Source organism: Lagenorhynchus albirostris, chromosome 3 (assembly GCF_949774975.1).
Source record: "Lagenorhynchus albirostris chromosome 3, mLagAlb1.1, whole genome shotgun sequence".
NCBI lineage: Eukaryota > Metazoa > Chordata > Mammalia > Artiodactyla > Delphinidae > Lagenorhynchus > Lagenorhynchus albirostris.
In genome coordinates this window covers 106,462,869-106,487,714 of record NC_083097.1, presented here as the reverse complement: position 1 = coordinate 106,487,714, position 24,846 = coordinate 106,462,869, and positions in this window count along the sequence as shown.

Sequence of the window (24,846 nt, the reverse complement as noted above, 5' to 3'; positions counted from 1 at the left end):
CTAACAATTCAGTCCCCCTGTCTCCGGATGGAGATTCTCCATTACTCTTGCACCTCATGTTGGCAGGCAGGCTCCAGACCTGTCCAGCCCATGTTAGATGACTGGAGATAACACACTTCTCCAGCATTTTGTTTGGTAAAGACTATAAAAGGAGTCTAAAAAAATATTCACTAGGTTAGAAAAGCAGTATTGAAGGAGATACTGCATAATTTTTAAATTTTATTAACTGGAATTTTTAGAACATGTGAAGACAACACCAAATTTCAAGTGTATGAAGGGAGCTCTAACAACAAAAGGATTTAACCCAGATGTCTCTGGACCACTCTAGTACTTGGAAATCCAACCTTCCCTCAACAAAAGGAAACCTACAAGAAAATCAATTCTAAATGTGTTCAATTATAATTGTTACCATGATATTTTTCAAAGAACATGGGAATAATTCTGCGAATCAGAAAAATCCCTGATTTTGTAACAGGGAAGAGCCAAATCCAAATGTTGGATCTGTTTCTTTTACTTTAACCTTTGCTTCCCATTGCTCTTGTTCACTAAAAGGATACTGTCTCTACCTAATGGCCTGCCTCGGGGAGCCCTGCCCCTCTGCCTGAATGTTAAACCAAAGTGTCATTGTTCAGGGAAACATCCAGACCCTGTCCACCTGTGGATGGCTGCAAGGAAGAAGAAATTAACACGTCCCCTCCCAGAGGCTGGTCATTCCAGGAGATACTTGCAAAACTTATGGTCTTTTTACTTTACCTCCTCATCTCCTCCCCCCACTCCGTGCTATAAAAGAAACTGGCATCCAAACCCCGATAAGACGTTGAGGCATTAGTCTGCCATCTTCTTGGTCTGCCTGCTTTCCGAATGCAGTCGTATTCCTTGCCTCAACACCTCGTCTCCAATTTCTTGGTCTGTCATGGGTGCACAGAGCAAGCTGGGACTTGGTAACAAATTGAATGATTGTCTGACAGTTTTTCTAATGAGCACTGCTGTACCTCCCATCTTTTTCTTTTTTTCATTGCTTACCAAAAAGTATCATTTTTAACTGAATCATGAATCTCAAATTATAAAAATAATGATCAGGTTTAATGAATACATTTTGTACCAAGAAGGTAATGGTAAGTCTAAGAATTTTATAAAATATTCTTATTAAAAATAAGTACATTAATTTCTTTGGATATGTATAACTATGGGCTCTTTTTAATAAATTATGTTCATGAATAGAGATGAGTCTTTTTAAAATTTACATTTTTAATAGTCAAGTAGTAGACAGAATTAGTTATGGTGTAGACCTAAGATTCAGAGGATGGTCAGAATTCACACTTTTTAAAAACACTGTCTGTGCTAGAAACATTTCATATAGATCCAGGAGACATATGTGTATGCTTTGACTAATGATGACACAAAGCCTAAACATGCATAGTCAGAGCTATAGAGGTTTGGTTGGTTGAGTCAGGCAAGGGCATTTGATGATTTCAGCAACAGCCTCTTATTTGGAATTATTTTTACTTTTTTAAAATAATTTCTCTCTGCTCCAATCTTTTTCTCATTCAACAACCATATTAGTATGTTTAAAACACCAATTCTAGGTCATTCTCTTTCGCAAAAACGCTCAGCTATCTTGTAAGACAGCACTCAAATCTCCCATCCTGCTTATAACATGCTTTCTAAATACACCTTTCCCTCAACTATTCACCTATGTCTTCCATGAATACCTAGTACTGCTCTTTGCCCCAAATTGTCCAGTTCCAACTTTAAGTCTTACCTTGTGCTTTACATGCCACCTGCCCCTTCTCAAACGGTCAGCTATGTAGTTCGAGCCCAATTTCTTTTCAAAATATCTCAGTGTCTTTAACACTCATGTATCTGAATTCCTGTAGCACTTATTTTCTCATCTGCTTATTTTAGCGTCTAATTATATACTTCTGCATCTCGTTAATTATTATTTTAAACTTCAATCAGGTTTCTATGATTAGGTATTTAAATAATAATCACTGTTGTATATGAGAGAGACCTTACTGTTTTCCAGCTAACAAAATGTTTTGCTCCTATCAGACCCTTTTTACCTGTTGAATGAATGAGTGTCGAGAGAGGAAGTTCAAGTATAGTGATCTAGCAAAACCAAAAGTAATGTGAGGTCTCCTGGTTACATATGTCCAAAAAATATGCAATATATAATAGCAACTAATTTCTCATCTGTGACCACATCAGGAAAGGTCTACCAGCTGGAAATGACTTGGATATGTGGTCAAGACACATCTTCTAGACCTCAATAAAGATTCTGACAAGACTATTTTTTTCTAGTCTGTATTATTTTCAGTATGTCTTCCCCTGATATTGAAGAATATCTAATAGTGCCTGCTACCATCTCACTTTGACTCTTTGGAAATGTGGACTTAAAAAATTATTCACAACCTAAAAGTTGAGAGTTATGTTTTATTTGGCAGGAATTTTTAGGACTCCAAGCCTGGGAGGCAGCATCTCAAGTAACCCTGAGAGAACTGTTCCAAGAAGGCAAGGCGGGGAGCCAGGTTATATAGAAGTTTTGCAACAAAGCGCAGGTAGTCGGGATTATCAAAAGATTATTGTAAATTAAAGAAAACCAGATATCCTAAATTAAGGAAGTTAGTGCTTTTCTATGTATGGGAAGATGCAGGAGTCTGGGCTCACTGAAATCATTCCTTTGCTATGCAACTCAGCTCTCTGGGGCCAGTATCCTGTATTTTCAACATCCTGAGTTTCCTCAGGGCTCACTGTAGGGAGTGGCTGCAGTCTGATGGCTGCTAGATGGCAGGTATTCTTTCCTTCCTGAGTTCCCCCAGGGCTCACCAGCTCACATTGGAGGGCTGCTAGCACTGATGACTGTGACATCCTTTGTTTACTGATATGGCAGGAAATATTTCACTTCTCAGAAAAAATAAGGTTGTTTCAAGATGTGCCTGAAATTCTGTTCCCAACTTTTCAAAAAAGCAAAAATAGATATTATACTTCCAAGTAAGTTTAGTTGGTTGGTTTGTCACATGGTTTCTTTGAAAGACTAGGATTATCTAGTCATCATCATTGAAACATATTTTTAAAATTTATAGTCATAGACAGTTTACAAGTTACATGAGACAAGATAAATTTTACATTATCACCACAACTTGTTTTGGACCCCAGACAACATGCACTGTATTCACTAAATTTAGCTCCAGATTGAGTTGCCCCTAAAATATATCTACCTTCAAATGATGATTTGACATTATTGATAATATTTTTAAAAAACTGGTTCATACATTGAAGGCAATTACAAAGGAAATGTTCCCCCCAAAAAGGCAAATTTTGAGTATCTTTTTAACTCCCACGTTGGAATAAGGAAGAACCTTTGTATTCTGTTACAAGTTAATCACTAAAGGAAGTTGCTTATAAGCTTAATTTTCACATAATGGCCCATCTCTGGGAACCCTTCCTTCCAGGTAATGAACAGTAAGCTAAAATACCTTTGTTTAGGTCACCAGGAACATCCTGACCAGACCCACCTGTGAATGACTGCTGGGAGGAAGAAATTAACACATCCCCTCCAGAGGCTGACCAGAACCCAAAAATGTTTGACTTTACTCCCTCCCCTTTCAGTATAAAAGAAGCCTGAATTCTAACTCAGGCAAGATAGTTCTTCTTTGAAGATAAATAAAAAAAGAAATATTCTATTATATGTATAAGTTCTGGTGTGTTTGTTAATATACTGTTACGTTCTAGCCATACGCTATGAATGTGTATGTGTTTTTATATGGTTCCTTTCAGTTAATACATTTACTGAATATCTTTCATCATCCAGGCACCTTGCTGGGGATAGAAATAGAAATAAAATAAAATACCTCAAGTGGCTCATATCTAATGAGGAAGACATATACATATATGATTAATTATAACAAAGTATCATATGTAACTGTACCTGGGCATCTCAAATGTTCGTTTTGTGGTTACTCTTGGCAGACGAGGGAAGTAGAGGAACGTAAGCCTTTTCCGTTATCACAAGTGCTCTGTTAAAAGACAAGTGACACTTTCCCTTTATGGAGCTTACGTTCTAGTAGAGAAAGGAAGACAATGATCAAAACTAACAAGCAAATACACCACGTTAGATAATAGTAGCATGAATTACAGAAAAATGAAGCAGGAAATGGGGATGGTGGTATCGGGGGAGATTAAAATGTAATAGGGTGACCAGAGAGGCCTTTGTGAAAATGTAAAAGTTGAGCATCAGCTTGAAGGAGGTAAGGGTATAGTCACAGCAGGTATTTAGAGAAAGAATGTTCCAGGCAGGTGCAAAGAGCCTGCTGGAGAAGTCTGGTTGGACCATTTAAGGAAGGGCAAAGAGCCTGTTGTGTGAGAGAAGAGGAGCCAGTGTGCAAACAAGGAGAGGGGGCAGTGGCGGGGGCGGGGAGTGGAGAACTGATATGAGGTGAGATCAGAGAAGTAAGGACGAGGTGCATGTGTCAGAGGGCATCGATGCTCGGTATCACTGATGGAACCATTCTTGAGTGAGATGGGAAGCTATTGGTGTTTGGGAGCAGAAGAGTAATATGATCACACATTTTAACTAAGTCACCGTGGATGTTGGGTTAAAAATAAACTGATGGGACAGAGCAGAACCAGGAGACCAGTTAGGAAGCTATTGCACTCATCTACTCCAGGAATGAGAGTATCTTAGACATGGCTGACAATTGTGAAGATGGAGAAAAGTGGTCAGAGTTTGGATCTCTTAAAACAATGAAGCTAAAAGTGTATACAGATAAATTAGAAGTTAGGATGTGGGAGAAAGAAGGAGGCAAGAACAAACCCAAGGGTTAGGACCTGAGTCACCAGAAAGACAGAATTGCCAAGAGTTCAGTTTTTAGATGTGAGGAGTCCATTAGACCTTCAAATAGAGACATGGAGTGGGCACTGAGGTCTGGAGTGGAGAGAAGTCCTGGCTGGAGATACAAATCTGGAAGTCATCACATGTTTGAAGATCCAAACCTCTGTTGAAGTGTGAGTAAAAATGGTTTTATCATCTGTATTGACTAAATAGAAACCCACAAAGTTTGAAAAACAGCACAAGGTGCCTTGTCAGCGGGGCAGAACAGAAATGAAACTTCTACCTCTGTTGTCTTAGATTAGGACTCTTCCATTTACAACACTTGTCCTGTTTAAACACACCTACCATCTTGCTATACTTATTTGTTCCAGCCTCCATGGAAACCCCTTCAGTGCCTATTTCTTGAACACCCACCATGTGCAGGAACTATTCTTGGGACTGCAGATACAACAATGAACAAAGCAACAAAATCTGTCCGTGTGGAGCTTACATCTTATTAGGGGGGACACAAACAAGCAAATACTCAAGTAAATGTATTATAAATTGGGTGATGATAAATGTAAATTTTAACAATAAATCAGGATGGGGGGAAAGGCGTACTACGGGAGGAAGGGGCTTTATGGTGTCATTATTTTTTACAGGAGAGTCATGGAAAACCTCATTGAACTAAACTGAGCATAGACCAACGGAAATTAGAGAGCCGTGTGGAAACTGGCGGAACAACTTTTCAGAGGGAATAGCAGTTTGAGATGTTTCCCCCTCTAAGTCAGTAAGTCAGAGGAGAGGTCAAATAAGATTTGTGATTAAGGATATCGTCTTCTGGCCTAAAAGTAAATAGATTTTTCACCAGGTAGTTTAATTTATAAAAGAACAAATTTAGATTCTGCATCATGGGGTGATAAATACACATTGCTCTAGAACTTAAGAATATGAACAATAAAATAAGCAATAATGTAAACTGGTTACATTATAGAAGGTGGAAGTTCACCTTTGAATCATTCTTTACAAACCAAAAGATACGTTAACTGTACACTAATACGTTACTGTAAATAGGCACCCTTGCATGTGCTGCCATCTTGTGGCACAATAGAAAAGTGTTCCTAAATGACTACATTAATGACTACACTTATGCTACTACTGGATCACTTAGTTGACCAAATACATGTCCCAAGAGAGAAAAGTATGCTTTATAACTGATCTTTGAAATTAAATACCTTTGAGTTAAATTAACATTGAATAAAACAACTGAAAAAGTAAAACTTATAAAAACTGAGACTATCAACTTCCCTTAAAAATAATTAATTGCTTTGTTAAATTACTTCACCACACGTAAAGTTTCTTCTCAATACACAATACATACATTTAAGATTAATTTCACTATTCTGTAATCCCCAAGTCAACCTTTTTCTAAACGTAAGCAGATCTTGTCACTCAATCTTTGATGAATTGTTTTCTACATATGCTAGATAACACATACAGGGGTAACTTTCATTCTTCCCCCATGTCCATGACTTTCATACTTTTTAGCTATAAGTGACCTGAACAAATCAGTTGCCCGAGTATTTATGAGCACTGTGTGGGAAGGAATAGGATTCCCGATGGGAAGCTGCCTGAGGAAGTGAATTAACCTGTCATGGAGAGTAACTCCCTGTCTCCTGGAAGGTTAAAGAACATGGGACATCACCAATGTTATTCTAACCTCATTTGCCTTGAGAGCAAACGTGTGAGAGATCACCCTACCGTAACGAGTCACAGGTTTGACGGTTGCCTCCAAACAGTACTTGTCCATACAGTGTGCTGTGGCCCTGCTCACACCTGATCCCAGATCCATCACTTTTACCTTAAAATGGATTGCTGCTTGGTGGGTCTCACAGACCTATTTCACCTCCCCTACTATATTTTTCATTGAGGTATAATTTACACAAAACAGTATATTGGTTTCAGGTATACAATATAACGATTTGATATTTGTATGTATTGTGAAGTGGTCACCACAATAAGTCTAGTAAACATCCATCACCATAGATAGTTACAGAAACTTTTTCTTGTGGTGAGAATTTTAAGATCTATTCTCTTAGCAACTTTCAAATATGCAATAAAATATTATTAACTATAGTCACCCTGCCATACATTACCTCACCAGGACTTATTTATTTTACAACTGAAAGTTTGTACCTTGTTTCCCCTTTCATCCATTGCCCCCCACCACCCTCCTGCCTATTCTCTCTGTATCTATGAGGTTTGTTTTACTTTTTAAGATTCCACATATAAGTGATATCATATGGTATTTGTTTTTCTCTGTGTGACTTATTTCACTTGTTATTCATTTATTTCACTTGGTGTTTTTATATTGTCAAAAGGTGTGGCATTTACATTTGGTTCTATAGCAGTAACTCCTACAGTTGTTTAACCTTGTTTAAATGTATGTTTAAATGATAATAATAACCATGTTTAAAATGTTCCATGTTTAAATGTATTTGACGTTTATGGCAGAGATGGTCAGTGGCCCTCCTCCTTGTCCATTGTCTATAACAGAAATCTCAATCTTTACCTGCACACTTGGTTGCCCAGAATGAAAACCTCCATTTCCCAACCTAGACAGGGCTATTGGACTAAGTTCTAGCCCATGAGAAGGAAGCATAAGTGCTGAGTGACTCCAGGAATCTTTTCTAAAAGGCAGCTAGTGTTCTATACATTAATTTTTTAAAAAATCAATTTCAAGAAGAAGTATGTATGTTGGGGGACTTTAGACACATTCTATAAGATGGAAAATATCGTACAAAATTTCAGGGAGGCAGCACATCAGTTAAGATTTTATGAGCCCAATAGTATGGGGTGTGCCAAGACATCCCCTCCAAAATAAAAGACAAATGATCACTTCTCAATGCCTGGCCCCCTTGGTGAAGAACCATCCAAGCTCTAAACTCCCCGTTAGATTGACTGAGACCTCTGTTGCAATTTCCCTGTCTACCCAATCCTGATTTTCCCACTTCCTTATATGTGACAAGAGAGGAGTATCACCCCACCTCCCCTTAATTAAACTCCTGCACACATAGTCCTTTTTCTTAGTGCTTTTCCAGGAAACCCAACCTAAGACACCTTCTAATGTCTACCCTATGTCCGCTCAGACCTATCTGATTTACACATTCTTCTGAACCACACAGGGTCTGATGTTAAGTGTATTTAACACCGAACTTGAAGCCCCTCTTATCCATTTAGGTGTAGTACATACGGTTATACACAATATACAACGTGATCCTATACATACATACATGTGCAGATTTTTAAAATACTGAACAAAGGTCACAAAATGTATATAGAATTATCTCTAGATTGCAGATAACTTTTATTAATCATTTTTTAGTGAATTTTTCCTAAAAAGAAAATTTATTATTTTTATAACAAAATTTTTTTAAGATAAAGTAAAAAACCATCCCATCTAATAATAATAACAACCAAACAGGAATACCAAATATACCAAATAAATCAGATGGAATTCGTCATACAAACCCTGCTTGTAGTGACTGATAGGCACATAAACTATCCCAAGTCTATCCCTTTTTCTGCATTTCAAGTTGAGTAGAGATAAACTTTGTAGCTCTGAATAGGACTATTTCAACACTCGAAAAGAATAAAAAACAAGGAGATATTTCTGCGGTCTCTGTCAAGTGATGTTTCTGCTGCAATCTGCTTTGAGTCAAGTAGAGGATAAGCATTATAAATGTGTGCAGTGAGACCAACATTATAACACATTTGCTTAGATTTGTCCAGGTTAATCAACATGGATGATGTTTGAGGATTTATCGGAGAGGAGGGATTTCTGGTGGTATTAGAAATTATTAGAAATTTCAGAATGGATAGTTACTTTTTGCTGACTTTTTGAGATCCTGGCTTACAACCTTAACTCTCCTGAAGTATGTGGTGGGCTTTCCCTTCTTTTTCCTTCTAGTCTTATCCTATGCAGTTTTCCAATTTTTTTTGGCGGTACGTGGGCCTCTCACTGTTGTGGCCTCTCCCGTTGCGGAGCACAGGTTCCGGACACGCAGGCTCAGCGGCCATGGCTCACGGGCCCAGCCGCTCCGCGGCATGTGGGATCTTCCCGGACTGGGCCACGAACCTGTGTCCCCTAGCATCGGCAGGCGGACTCTCAACCACTGCGCCACCAGGGAAGCCCCAGTTTTCCAATTTTTGTTGCACTTCTTATGGGGGAAAACTCATGATCCTTTACAGAGTTAGACCTAATGTTTATTTGGAGAGGGTGCATTTCTTTCTCTGGAGCTATTAGCTACAGAGTTAGATCAATTGTTTCTCAGTATAGATAACATTGGCTTTTTACACCATTTATTTTTGAGGTCTATTTTTTTTTCATATAGTGATAATCATAAGTCAAAGTTACAGTTGAAATGCCCACAATTTGCTCTGTGTGTGTGTGTGTGTGTGTGTGTGTGTGTGTGTGTGTGTGTGTGTGTTTGACTCCTAGACCTCTCTAGGACTTCATGGGCCTGACACACAAGTGTCTCTATCTCTTAAGATAACACATTTACACATCCAGATTTGTAAGTCCACCTATATTAATGCCACATTTTACAAATTACATTTTTTTCTTCTAAAGGCTTTAATTTTAAGTGTAGCTAAAATGTTTTAAAATAAAACTATTACCTAGTCCTAACATTGTGTGGTCAATTATTAAAGTATATTACCACAGCTAAATGCCTTGGAATATTAAGAATAAAAACTATAAAATGTTAAATGGGCTTGATACTTATGCATTAATATTATATAATTTTAATAAACAGTTTTTCTGCAATCATAAGTAAGCCTGCATGGACTCCTGAATGGGCACCGGAATCAACTTTCCTATGAAATCACACCCCTTTCTTTTTGATGCTTGTTTGAGAATGGTTACCTTCTTAATAGATTCTTGGCTCTTTAAAGGTTGGAATTTGGGGTTTATGTTTTTACTCCATAGCAGTTAGCACAAGTACCCTTGTCTTGTGTACAGATGGTGCTAACAGTTATTTGTCTGATAGGCAAGAGGTTAATATTATCATGAGACTGACTATAGAAATTTGTGTTGCTAGCTTTGAGTAAGGACAACAGTTGATGCTATTTGGTTTAACAGCAAGTGAATGGGTGTGCACAGATATTCCAATGTTATCCTGAGCCCATTGTGACTGTATGTGGCTTATTAAAGATGGCCACAAGCTCTTTGACACTTCATCCATTTGAACTGGGTACAATGTCCCTTCCCTTTGAATGCAAGTTAAACTTTGACCACTGTGGCCAATGGAGTATTGCAGAAATGACAATATACTAGTTCCAAGTCTAGACTAAAAATGATTGACAACTTTCACCTTGGTTTCTACGAGGCCCAGGCCACCATGTAAGAAGTCTGGCTAGCCTGAGGGACAGAACTAATGGAGAAGCCCTGAGATTACAGTGGAGAAGAAGAAGGAGTGACAGCTGTTCTTGCCAAAGTGTCACGCATGTGAATGAATCCATCTTGGAGCCTCCAAACCAGACCAGCTACCAGCTGAATACCATCCAGTGACCTCAGCTGATGACACATAAAACAGGAAAATTATCCAGTTTAATTCTGCCTGAATTCCTGAATTCCTGACTCACAAAATCATGAGGTGTAAGGAAAGGATGGTTTTAGGCCATTGCTTTTTGGGGTAGTTTCATACACTGCAATCATTAACCACAACATTCCACATTATGGTTTGCCCAGGACTGTCTCAATTTCTGCCAGTTGTCCAGGCATTCTGTCATGATCTACATTTGTTCAAGGTTCTTCATTTTTCACAAAGTATTATTAATAATTGTGTTAAAATACACCAAGGTAGGTCTGGTAGTTTCTTTCATGGTCTCCTGTAGAAGAGTGTGAGAATTATGTGGAATGAATAGTTTTGACTTGTTACCTAATTTAAACTGAAAGACAACCAACATAACTCCTCCTCTTTTCCAGAAACCTTCAGATTGAAGAAAACTAACATTTTCCTTTCAAGGTCAGTATGCAGGATGCTTGCTGACAAAGTGATGTTCCTGGGACATAAAATGCAAGAGACAGCCATCTACTGGTCTTGGATAGGGGTGGAGGAACACTGTACACTCTGCTCTAACCAGCCACTGTGCAAACCATCCAGTGGTGCTTTCATCCTGCCTTAGTCTATGAGACAGATAAATCTGCCAGGCGACCAGTCCTGCATGAAGACTCTGTTCATGATAGATGGGAGTGAGGTCGGGGGAAACATGAGAAATTATAGGTTTCCTGTAGGCGATTACTGTGTAGGAAATAGATCTGAAGCTGTCCTTTTATGGAGTGAAGAGGGAGTAGTCTGAATTCTTGATGTAGTGGTATTGTCATTATTGTATCATACAAATGTATAATATTTATTGTCTATCAAATTTTTAAATTTTGCAGTAGAAGCAATGAGCTAAAATAAAAGTGCCTATTTAAGGAAAATTAGTATTGAATTTTCATTTCTTAATAAAGTAGGTGATAAAAAGTAACTTGCACAAAATGTTCATCATTTCCCATACACCATGATACCTGTAGTACCGTATCACTAACACATGAAAACCAGAAGACATAAATCTCCTAAAGAAGCATTAGTATCTACTTCAAAAATTATTTGTTTTAAGAAGATGGTGCCTGGAGAAAACAATTTAGTACGTGCACTTGCAGAAAATGTGCTTACATATCAACCTGTGAAGTATCACTTTCATTTTTTTCTAAGTTAAATGTGTTCATTTTCAATTCCAAGATTTCTTGTCCATATGTAAAAGTGAAGCAATATCTGTTAATGCATCCATTATTGGCAAAAGAAAAACTTGGTAAATAATTAATTCTGTTTGTCATCAATGTCATTGGGTACTTCAAATAGAAAATCAATTCATTCATGTAAGTAATCATTCAAATATCTTTCATTCAATTATTGGAATCAAAGAGAAGTGTTTAGTTCATTTTGCACAATAAAACAGCTGACGGAGTGGATTATATTGTAAAATGTGTTTAAAAGTTCAACACTGAAGATAGAATAATTTGTAGTAAAAATATGATGACAAATTTAGAACAAAGTTTATGATAAAAACAATAGTCTTAAAAAAAATTGAGAGAATCGTTCACTTGGAACTGGTGGTAGTACACACATAGCTCATAACTGAGTTCAAGCCAGCTTCAAGATTCTACCAATTGAAATGGAATGTGTTAATTGTCCAAATTTGCAATTTGTAAATATTATTACATATATATAGTTTGAGTAATGGGTCTAAAATTTTTTGGTGATGAAACTGATATTTAATATTTTAAAAATCACTTCAGCATAGCTGCAGGCACTTCACTACTTGAATATTAACAAAATTAGATTTGAGCCTGCCTTGTAAATCAATCTAAGTGTTCTACAATGGCATTGAACATTTCAGTAAATTAGTCCTTTAGCATTTAGGAGAATTTTCTTTAAAATTAGTTGGAAAATTTTAATCAAAATGTTGCACGAGTTGAGCATTAAAAATCTTTTAAACACTTGCTTATTGCACCGACTGAAAGCACTGCTTACAAAATGGAAGACAATGAAAAATCCCCCTTACAAAGCTAAAGGGAAACTGAACAAATTAGATAACATGAACTCAAAGGATGTACATTATTTAAGATAGATGTTCTATAATTGAAATTTGAAATGTCTCTATTTGTGTGGAGAATCTTTAATGGAGCTCATTTTTTAATAAATTTAAATTTTGTACTGGAGTGGAATAAAATTGAGAAGGCCTACAGTTTTCCAAATTTAAACTTGCAAAACATTGAAAAGAATCATACATAGAGAGGATTTTTTGATAAATGTTATCTTGGAGTAATATTTCTCAGAGATGGCTTCTTGAATGGAGGCAAAAAATACCCAAAATATTAAGCTAAAATTAGGGTTAAGGTTAGAGTTAGAGTTAACAGTTTAATACAAAGTTTAAAATTGAGAAAGTCTTCTATTTAGCAGAACTTGTTCTGAATTTAGAAAGCATGTCAGCATGTGTAGTGAGAGCACTTTATCAAGTAAAATTATCATAGTCTACAGTCAAGCTCACTTCAAATTCAGTACCATAAAAGACAATTTTCGAGAAGATAGCAGACAATTTTATGAAAAATTAAAAATAATTTATATTGAACATATATTCTCTAGAAAATATTAACGACAATGTATTAAAAGCAGAAATAGCTATAAAACTGATAAAAGTATGTGAATATATATAACAAAAACAATTATTTTGCTTCTATTTTTAATTTTCAGCTAATCAATATTTTACTTTAATATATACTGGCATAGTCTATTTTTGAAAATGGATATTAAATAAAACAATTTTATAGGTCCATAAAAAAGATAAAACTAATTTGCTGGCTCATAAATATTTCTAAAAGTTATAATATTTTAATGATTTTAGTGCCCATGTTTGCTCTCAAAAGCATCCTAGTTTGAAGGATAAATTATGTGGTCACTTTGCTTATTTCCAATCTGAATTATTTTTCTTTAATTTTTTTTCATTTTTTAAATTGAAGAATAGTTGATTTACAATGTTGTGTTAGTTTCAGGTGTACAACAAAGTGATTCAGTTATACATACATATATATCTTTTTTTTCAGATTCTTTTCCCTTATAGGTTATTACAAAATATTGAGTATAGTTCCCTGTGCTATACAGTAGGTCCTTGTTGGTTATCTATTCTATATATAGTAGTGTGTATATGTTAATCTTAAACTCCTAATTTATCCCTCCTCCTCCTTTCCCCTTTAGTACCTATAAGTTTATTTTCTATGTCTCAGAATACACAAATATAACCATCTTTAGTCAAATGCTTTTAATTATGACTCACTGAAGAAAGATATGAGAATTTGTTTAGTCAAAAAAGATAGAACTGCTGATAATACAAACAATGGAAAATTGTTTGGATTTAATTTGTTTATCAGGAGCTTTTATGTATGCTTAAATATTGACAACAAAATTTAAGAAGCAAATAGAGCAAATGACATAAAACTGTTGTCCATCTCTTACAGCCCTCTGGTAAGCCCCAGTGATTTTCAAATCAGCCAAGAGGACTTGTATTCCTGGTGCCAGACCCCAGGACTGCCGTGCCTAATGTGTGGTTCAAGCCCCTTTCTCTCCAGGGAGGATCCCCAAGCCTGTGACACCTCCCTCCTCTTCTGGGTCACCACTAGGGGTGCAGATACCTTCTCCTCCCCTCCTACCAGACTCTATGTGGTTCTTTCTTTACAGCCCTGTTTGTAGAAGAGCTGCTCTGCTAGCCTTTGGATCTCTCTCAGAGAGAGTTTGTCTATATGTAGTTGTAGTTTTGATGTGATCATGGGGAGAGGTGAGCGTAGGGTCTTCCTACTCCACCATCTTGAGCCACCCCCACCTCCCACCATCCATTAGTTTTGATTTTAATTATTATTCTTTTCAGAATTTCTATTTTGTTCTTTCTAATCTACTATCTCATTTGTCCTCTTCAACAGTGATAATTATCTATTTTGCATACCACAAAATTCACTATTTTACAGTATACGATACAGTGTTTTTAGTATATTCACAAGGTTGTGCAATCATCACTACTATCTAATTCCATAACATTTTTATCACCCCAAAAAGAAACCCCATATTATAAACAGTACCCCCATTACATTTCCACTCAATTCCTGCCAAACCCTAAATTACATTCCCTTTTTATGGATTTACTTATTCCACATGTTTTATAGAACACAATCATACAATATGCATTTTTTATGTATGGTTCCTTTCAGTTAATATAATGTTTTTAATGTTCATCCATGTTATATAGCATGTATAAGTGCTTCTTTATATTTTATGATTGAACAATATCCATTGAACATATCCATTGTATGGATATGCCACATTTTGTTTATCCATTCATCAGTTGGATACACTGATACAATTTGGACTGTTTCCACTTTTTGGCCATTTGAATAATGCTGTCTTTTGGAGATAGCATATAGTTGGATTATGTTTTTATAACAATTCTTCCAATATCTGCCCTTCAACTGAAGAATTTGGTCCACTTGCATTTAATGTACTTACTAATAAGGTAGGCATTATGTCTACCATTTTGATACTATATTTATTTTCTATATATCTGGAATGCTTTTCCCTCAGGTATCCACAAATTTCACCCCCTCAAGTCTTTATGATCTTTTCTCAAATATCAGCTTCTCAGTTATGTCATTCCTGGCTGGCCTGTTTAAAATTAGAGCATTTCTAACACATACATTTCCTAACTTCATTTCCTGTTTGATGTTTTCTCTCCAGTACTTATCATTATCTAAAATACTATATATTAAATTTATTCATTTTGCTTAATGTATGTATTATGTTGTATAGAAACAAATTTAGTGCATTACATCATAAGCTCTGTGAGGGTAGGGTTTTTTTCCCTGTTTTATTCACTGGTGTATCTCTAGCACCTAGAAAAGTCTTGCCCATAGTAGATAAGGCTTGCCCATAGTAGATGCCCAATAAATATTTTGTTGAATGAATGGTCAAAATAACTGGTCATCTTTTTCTATGAATTTGTCAGTGGAAGCTGGTTATTTTCTTTTCAGTCAAAAACACTATGAAAATTTCAGAAACTGAATTTTAAATGCTGTGTTTAGAGAAAATTAAAAGAGAAGTCATTTATGAAGCTTATTATATGTGATACACAAGGCTTGCAGATGCTAACATGGGGGATTTGCAAAATAGAATTCAATAGATACATTGATTGAAGTCTCTGCATAATCAGAAGGTGAAGTTGACCTGGCTCAGGGGGGCTCCTAACTTCAGCATATCTCTTTCTTCTTACAGATGGGGCAAGAAGTGTTAAGCAGCTGCAGTCATCCCAAACATAATCATTTACCTCCAAATCCAGATATCTTTCTGCCACTTAACAGTCTGTCTTTGCTATTTCAAGGGCCCTCAAACTCAGCATATCTAAAACCAAAATATATTTCTCTTTACATGGAATCCTTTTCCCAAGAATGCCATTTCAATCATCCTATTACACAACCATTATTGGCACATAACTTTCCGTAAGTCCTAATATAAAATCTATCATCAAATACTGTTTCATTCACTATCTAAATAGTTAACAAAATTATCCATATTTTTCCATCTCCATCACTACTATCCTAATCCAGGCTACTCTCATCTCTGTTTTGCTTCCTGCGGTAGATCCTTAACTGATCTCCCCCCTGCCACTTTTATTCCTCTTTGATCCATTCTACACACTTCAGCAAACACTGTTTTTATTAAAACTTCTGCTTAAAATATTTTATCATCATCTCTCCTAAGAGAAAGAAAAAAATTCTGAATTTGACCCAAAGCTCTGAATGGTTTGGTCCCTGTCTACTAATTTTGAACCATTCTCCCTCTCCCTACTTATACAGCTGCTACACTGACCATTTCTCATTTCTTGAAATGCATCTTGTTTCCTCCTGCAGTTTTGTTTCTATTTCCTGACTCTCTCCCTCTCTCATTCTTTCTCCATATACATATCTTCTTGTCTACCCACTCAGAGAATTATTATTATACATCCAGCAGATCTAAGCTCAAACCTTTCTTATCAAGAAAGCTTTTCCTACCATCTTCCCCCTCCATAACTCCACATATCCAAATTAGGTATCTCTGTTATAATTCTCCTATAAATCATGTTCCTTTTTCTCATAGCACTTATTTGGTTTGCCATTAAATGCCACTTACTTAAAAGGTTACTTAATTATTATTAATATTTTAAGCTCTGCAATATTGAGACCATGCCTATTTTTGCTCCATATGTTTTTCCCAAATACAGTGCCCAGAGCAATCAGTATTTATTCAATGAATATATTATATAGCTTTGTATCGAGTAGATCATAACTTGGTGTTATGGTGCCCCTATGACTTCCCTTTTGCATTACCCTCACTAATGTCACCCTACCCCCATCCCCACAGTGACAACTCCACTTGGTTATCTCAAGCTCTCAGAACAAATAAAGAAGACAACACTGCTCAATCATGTGATCAAGGACCCAAAATAATATAAAATTGTAGCAGGCAAATACATGGGCCACCGCATACAAAAAAGATGGTTACGTCAGTACTTGCTGATCTCCATACACTCTTTTATCACTCACACGTGTATAGATTATCATATTTTTGTAAATAAGTAAATGTTTATATATATATATGGAAATGTATATATGTATTGGAAGTACATGTATGTATTGGAAAAGGAGTCATGATCATATATGCAATCATTACTCAAACCCTCCTCTTCTTTAATTACCTGTTGACTCCAGACTCAGCTCCATGAGAACTGTGAAGTCTGCCAACTTTTTTCTTAATGAGTTCTTCCACTCTCCTTTTCAACCACCATTGCCCCTACTCTCATTCTTTTCTCATGATGTATCAGGATACCCTGTGGTTCTCTAGATACCCAGTTTCACCTCTTCCACCTCCTGTCTTGCACTTCCTTCACCTTATTTCCCCTGCTGTTGCATGTGAAGGATATTATCAGGTGATCTGTAAATATCACAAATTGTTGTCCCTCCTGAGGAGGAAAAAAACTCCTCTTCTGGTAGCCTTACATTTACATAAAGTAGACTGGCAGATGATAATTTTGGTAGCAAGAAATATTATATGTGTCTCTTATCCAAAGAATGTAGGTATCCTCTACCAACCAAAGACAACCCAGATCTTTTCCCAGTGGTGCTGTTCTTAGCTAGCATTAAAAAAAAAACCAACAACAGTCAGTGCAATATATAAGGAAATGTATCCTTTTAGAGCTATTCGAATGTTTTAAAAGAAAGAACCACACCCTTAAAACTAAACATTATAGTGCTTCCTATAGCTTTTCTCCATGCCTTTGGAAACTTCCCAACTATTTTCATATGTGCTTAGTAGTACTCCTCCACCCCCTTGATTGATGTGGTTTGAATGCTGTAGTTCCCTTGTCATCCTAAGTTACTTTCCAAAATGATCTGTTTCCTCTCAAACTTCAGACATTTAAACTCACACTCTGACAACAGCCAAGGCAGTTCTTATGAAGATCAAATTAACTTACCATCAAGGACATGTAAAAAAAATTTTCTGGATCCTAGACAGTGTTCTTAGATGTTCCTGGACGTGACTGAAGCTCTAAAACATGTTCTAACTATAATCACTACAAAAAACAAATTATATTTATTTAAAATTAAAGAAGACTGATTTTTAAATGTCCACTTTTCCTCTATAAAATCATTTAAGCTTCACCGTGATTACATGCATCAAACAAAGAGAGGATCTGAAGAAATTTTCCCCGGCCCCTGTATAACAGAAGAATTAGTCTCTTATTCTATCTTTGATGATCTGTGTAGTTCAGGAAAAGAGCCTTATTTTGGCCTGAATTACTTGGGCAATGCCTCAGCTGTGGACATCCTTAATCAAGTGGGATGGGTGCCTTTGTAGCAGAGGCACCTGAGTGTTTCTGACGTTCTCATCAAAGTTTTCAATTAAAATTTAGAGATAAAGTTTCCATTCTGTACAAAAGAGACCAGAAAAAAAGAAAATGTATTCACAAAATCTATGCCTTATAAAGATGAAACAGAAGTTTGTAGAACTGTCAGTTATATTGACCTCTGTCTCCACCCATCACCCACCCTTGACCACACCTGCTAAACATAGTCCTCCATTTGCAGCGTGGCCTCAGGAGATGGGGATATCAGCTCCCCGTTGCTTAAATAAGATACCAGGATATAAATGCTTGACTCCAAAGTTCTCAACATTCACAAAAGATAACATGTTCTGTTGTCTTTACCTCATGTTAGTATCTCTAGAATTCCTCCACTTAACATCCCCACTGGCTCTACTTGACTCCACAGCCAGCTCTTGCTAGATTAAGGGAGAATCTCTGCCTGATTTCTTCAGCCACACCTCTTAACAGTTAGATTTTTCTACCTTGTCCCTCTCACACCCGATACTTCAACAAAGCTAATATATTGACAGGTCCCAGTATATATCACGCTCACTTTTACCCCTGGACGTTGTGCATTCTGCTTCTTTTGTTTGGATGTTTTTCCTGCCTTAACTACTTCTTGTCTTCTATTTTTCCTTCAGGGATGAGCTCAGTAATTAGCCTTCCTGACTTTTTCCACCACCACAAGTCTGAAGGGTATCCCTCCTCTGTGTCCTTTCATCTAAAAGAAATTTACGACAAACAAAATTAAACTGATGTTTTAACTAATATAGTTTTATTATGATAAAATATATATTTTCCATCAGACTTCATGAATTACTGAAAAATAATGTGCATTTCCTTTTTGGCCACACTCTTGCACCTCAGAAGCTAGGGATGCTGAGATTAGGTCAAAGGAGTGAAGCGGCTAATGCCACAGCACTTTCCTAGGGTAACTCAGTGGACAGATTCTGATGGCCTGCCTCACACCAGATTCTTGAAGCTTCTTGACATACAGACTTGTTCATAAAAAGTACAGGTCTCTATAATTTGGCATCCTTTCCTTCTCAATTTTATAATCCACAAGAGAATGTGATGATTAAACTCATTAGAGTTGAAGCATTTCCTTCTCTCTGTAAACACCTGTCTCTACTATTGTTTTCCTCTCAACCGAAAAGCCTCAGAACTGTGTTATGTTCTATAATTACAACGTAGCTTCAATATATATGGCTCAGTACAGAACATTTTTTCCTTTATGTGTTTTTCTGTCATTACCTAAAATTGCAGTCATTTAAAAATTTTGTGGATGAAAGCAGAGACAAATGAGTTTAAAAGATTTGAATTCTTTCACCAAAAAGGAAAAGTAATTTGCTTTTCAAAATCCCCACATGAGAAGGGTATAAATAAGGTCTAAAAGTAGTCAAAGTTGGGTCTCATACCCACAGGCACTGCCCAAGCTGTGTTGTCTTCCAATCTTAGTGACTCTAAAGGGTCCTTCCAGTCTCTCTGCTTTACCTTAGGAAAGTACACTAGCTCACTCAGATTCACGTAAAAGATGGACCCAGCTTTAAATAGGGTCCTTCTTCCATTTGCATCTGGAGGAAGGGCTTAACTGGGAGTAGTAAGTCTTAGGAGAAGCAAATATGGCGAGGGAGAGACTTAAAGACCCTCAAACTTTAATTGTCTCTGCATGAGGCATGCTCTATCCCAGAGGAGTAGAAGAGTTAGTTTAGAAACTATTCTGTCCACTATTAGATGATGTGAGTTAATATTCTATATTAGTCAAATATTTAAGTCAATAAAGTTGATACTTACAATAGTATTTAATCATTAAATCATCACTGATTACTTTTAATATGTCTTTGGTTATGAAGGTACTTTAGTGTTTTACAGGACCTCAAGATTCCCATTAAAGGAAAATTCTTGTTGATGTGAATTAAATATATTGTTATTATCTAACTCAAAAATTGAAAGAGCCGATTACTTAATAATTCTGCTAAAGATATGGATTATTTTTTGCCTTTTTTATGCTCCCTCCTAACAGCTGCTGGAGAGCAATGGTGTTTTATATTCGTGTGCCCATACTCTCAGACCAGATGAGTAGATTCCATTGACCTTGTATGTGTAGATGAAAGTTTTTCATCAATTTGAGGAGTTTCCAATCAATATTTCTTCTGCTCCTCTCTGTCCTCTCCTTCTGGTACTCCCATTTTACAAATATTGATGCACTTAATGGTGTCCAACATTTCTCTGAGGTTCTGTTCATTTCTCTTCATTTCTTTTTCTCCCTGTTCTTCAGGTTGCATAATGTCTAAAGATTATATTTCAAGTTCATTCTGCCAGTTAAAATGTACTGTTGAACCCGCTAGTGAATTTTTTATTTCAGTTATTTTACTTTACAGTAAAAACCAGAATTTCCATTTGGTCCTTTTTAATGATATCTTTATTGAAAAATTTTGAAATTTATTGAAAATGTCATTAATTTTAATAATCTCTTTATATTCTCTATTTCATGAGACACTGTCAACACTTCTCCCTTTGCTTCTTTAAGCATGGTTTTGTTTGGTTCTTTGAACATATTTATAATGGCAACTTTAAAGTCTTTATTAAATCTAATATTTAATATTAGATTAAATATTAATTTAAAAACAGGCAGTTTTTGTTGCCTATTTCCCCAAACATGTAGGTTTTCCTTTCTTTGTATGTCTTGCATTCTTTTTTTTCCCTTTGGAAACTAGACATTTTAGGTAATATAGCAAGACTAGGTATTGGTTCTCTGGCCCTTCACAACATGGTTTGCTATTGCTTTTTGCTTATTTGTTTAGTGATTGGCTTGATGAGTTTAGTGAAGCCTGTTTTCTCCCCAAATTGTGAAACATCTAACGTTGTTCTTAGATGGAGCAGCCTTGAGCATGCACAGTCACTCTGGGATGACAGTGATTTTGGCAGGGCTCTCTCTGTTTCTTTCCCTGGCCACAACCAGCTGTTAAGCCCCACTGATTGCCAGCTGACTGCTCTATTGCTTTCAACAATGCTCTGGGGCATACATTGCTCCACAGGCTGATCTAATTAAATTCAGGATCTGTTGTTAGTGATAGTTTTTGAGGTCAGTGTTTCAGAGTTGTTCGATCCCAGAAAGGCTCTTCTTTTTTTTTTTTAATTTTTGAATTTAATTTAATTTATTTTTTATACAGCAGGTTCTTATTAGTCATCAATTATATACACATCAGTGTATACATGTCAATCCCAATCGCCCACTTCAGCACACCACCATCCCCAGCCCCCATGGCTTTCCACCCTTGGTGTACATATGTTTGTTCTCTACATCTGTGTCTCAACTTCTGCCCTGCAAACCGGTTCATCTGTACCTTTTTTCTAGGTTCTACATACATGCGTTAATGTACGATATTTGTTTTTCTCTTTCTGACTTACTTCACTCTGTATGAAAGTCTCTAAATCCATCCACATCTCAATAAATGACTCAATTCCATTCCTTTTTATGGCTGAGTAATGTTCCATTGTATATATGTACCACAACTTCTTTATACATTTGTCTGTCGATGGGCATTGAGGTTGCTTCCATGACCTGTCTATTGTAAATAGTGCTGCAGTGAACATTGGGATGCATGTGTCTTTTTGAATTATGGTGTTCTCTGGGTATATGCCCAGTAGTGGGATTGCTGGATCATATGGTAATTCTATTTTTAATTTTTTAAGGAACCTCCATACTGTTCTCCATAGTGGCTGTATCAATTTACATTCCCACCAACAGTGCAAGAGGGTTCCCTTTTCTCCACACCCTCTCCAGCATTTGTTGTTTGTAGATTTTCTGATGATGTCCATTCTAACTGGTGTGAGGTGATACCTCATTGTAGTTTTGAATTGCATTTCTCTAATAATTAGTGATGTTGAGCATCTTTTCATGTGCTTCTTGGCCATTTGTATGTCTTCCTTGGAGAAATGTCTATTTAGGTCTTCTGCCCATTTTTGGATTGGGTTCTTTGTTTCTTTAATATTGAGCTGCATGAGCTGTTTATATATTTTGGAGATTAATCCTTTGTCCATTGATTCATTTGCAAATATTATCTCCGATTCTGAGGGTTGTCTTGTTTATGGTTTCCTTTGCTGTGCAAAAGCTTTGAAGTTTCATTAGGTCCCATTTGTTTATTTATTTTTTTTTTTTCCAGTACGCAGGCCTCTCACTGTTGTGGCCTCTCCCGCTGCGGAGCACAGGCTCCGGATGCACAGGCTCAGCAGCCATGGCTCACGGGCCTAGCCGCTCCGCGGCATGTGGGATCTTCCCGGACCGGGGCATGAACCCGTGTCTCCTGCATCGGCAGGCGGACTCTCAAGGAAGACCCTATTTTTGTTTTTATTTCCATTACTCTAGAGGGTGGATCAAAAAAGATCTTGCTTTGCTTTATGTCAAAGAGTGTTCTTCCTATGTTTTCCTCTAAGAACTTTAGAGTGTCCAGTCTTACACTTAGGTCTGTAATCCATTTTGAGTTTATTTTTGTGTATGGTGTTAGGGAGTGTTCTACTTTCATTCTTTTACATGTAGCTGTCCAGTATTCCCAGCACTGCTTATTGAAGAGACTGTCTTTTCTCCATTGTATATCCTTGCCTCCTTTGTCATAGATTAGTTGACCATAGGAGCATGGGTTTATCTCTGGGCTTTCTATCTTGTTCCATTGATCTATGTTTCTGTTTTTGTGTCAGTACCATATTGTCTTCATTACTGTAGCTTTGTAGTATAGTCTGAAGTTGGGGAGTCTGATTCCTCCAGCTCCATTTTTTTCCCTCAAGACTGCTTTGGATACTCGGGGTCTTTTGCATTTCCATACAAATTTTCAGATTTTTTTGTTCTAGTTCCATAAAAAATGCCATTGGTAATTTGATGGGGATTGCATTGAATCTGTAGATTACTTTGGATAGTATAGTCATTTCTACAATATTTATTCTTCCAATCCAAGAATATGGTATATCTCTCCATCTGTTGGTATCATCTTTAATTTCTTTCATCAGTGTCTTATAGTTTTCTGCATACAGGTCTTTTGTCTCCCTAGGTAGGTTTATTCCTAGGTATTTTATTCTTTTTGTTGCAGTGGTAAATGGGAGTGTTTCCTTAATTTCTCTTTCACATATTTCATCATTACTGTATAGGAATACAAGAGATTTCTGTGTGTTAATTTTGTATCCTGCAACTTTACCAAATTCATTGATTAGCTCTAGTAGTTTTCTGGTGGCATCTTTAGGATTCTTTATGTATAGTATCATGTCATCTACAAACAGTGACAGTTTTACTTCTTCTTTTCCAATTTGTATTCCTTTTATTTCTTTTTCTTCTCTGATTGCTGTGGCTAGGACTTCCAAAATTATGTTGAATAACAGTGGTGAGAGTGGACATCCTTTCCTTGTTCCTGATCTTAGAGGAAATGCTTTCAGTTTTTCACCATTGAGAATGATGTTAGCTGTGGGTTTGTCGTATATGGCCTTTATTATGTTGAGGTAGGTTCCCTCTATGCCCACTTTCTGGAGAGTTTTTATCATAAATGCGTGTTGAATTTTGTCAAAAGCTTTTTCTGCATCTATTGAGATGATCATATGGTTTTTATTTTTCAACTTGTTAATATGGTGCATCACATTGATTGATTTGAAGAATCCTTGCATCCCTGGGATAAATCTCACTTGATCATGGTATATGATCCTTTTAATGTGTTGTTGGATTCTGTTTGCTAGTATTTTGTTGAGTATATTTGCATCTATATTCATCAGTGATACTGGTCTGTAATTTTCTTTCTTTGTAGTATCTTTTTCTGGTTTTGGTATCAGGGTGATGGTGGCCTCCTAGAATGAGTGTGGGAGTGTTCCTTCCTCTGCAATTTTTTAGGTAGAGTTTGAGAAGGATGGATGTTAGCTCTTCTCTAAATGTTTGATAGAATTCACCTGTGAATCTATCTCGTCCTCGCTTTTGTTGGTTGGAAGATTTTTAATCACAGTTTCAATTTCATTACTTGTGATTGGTCTGTTCATATTTTTTATTTCTTCCTGGTTCAGTCTGGGAAGGTTATAACTTTCTAAGAATTTGTCCATTTCTTCCAGGTTGTCCATTTTGTTGGCACAGAGTTGCTTGTAGTAGTCTCTTAGGATGCTTTGTATTTGTGTGGTGTCTGTTGTAACTTCTCCTTTTTCATTTCTAATTTTATTGATTTGAGTCCTCTCCCTCTTTTTCTTGATGAGTCTGGCTAATGGTTTGTCAATTTTGTTTATCTTCTCAAAGAACCAGCTGTTAGTTTTATTGATTTTTGCTAATGTTATCTTTGTTTCTATTTCATTTATTTCTGCTCTGATATTTATGATTTCTTTCGTCCTGCTGTCTTTGGGTTTTGTTTGTTCTTCTTTCTCTAATTCCTTTAGGTGTAAGTTTAGATTGTTTATTTGAGATTTTTCTTGTTTCTTGAGGTAGGCTTGTATAGCTATAAACTTCCCTCTTAGAACTGCTTTTGCTGCATCCCATAGGTTTTGGATAGTTGTGTTTTCATTGTCATTTGTCTCTAGGTATTTTTTGA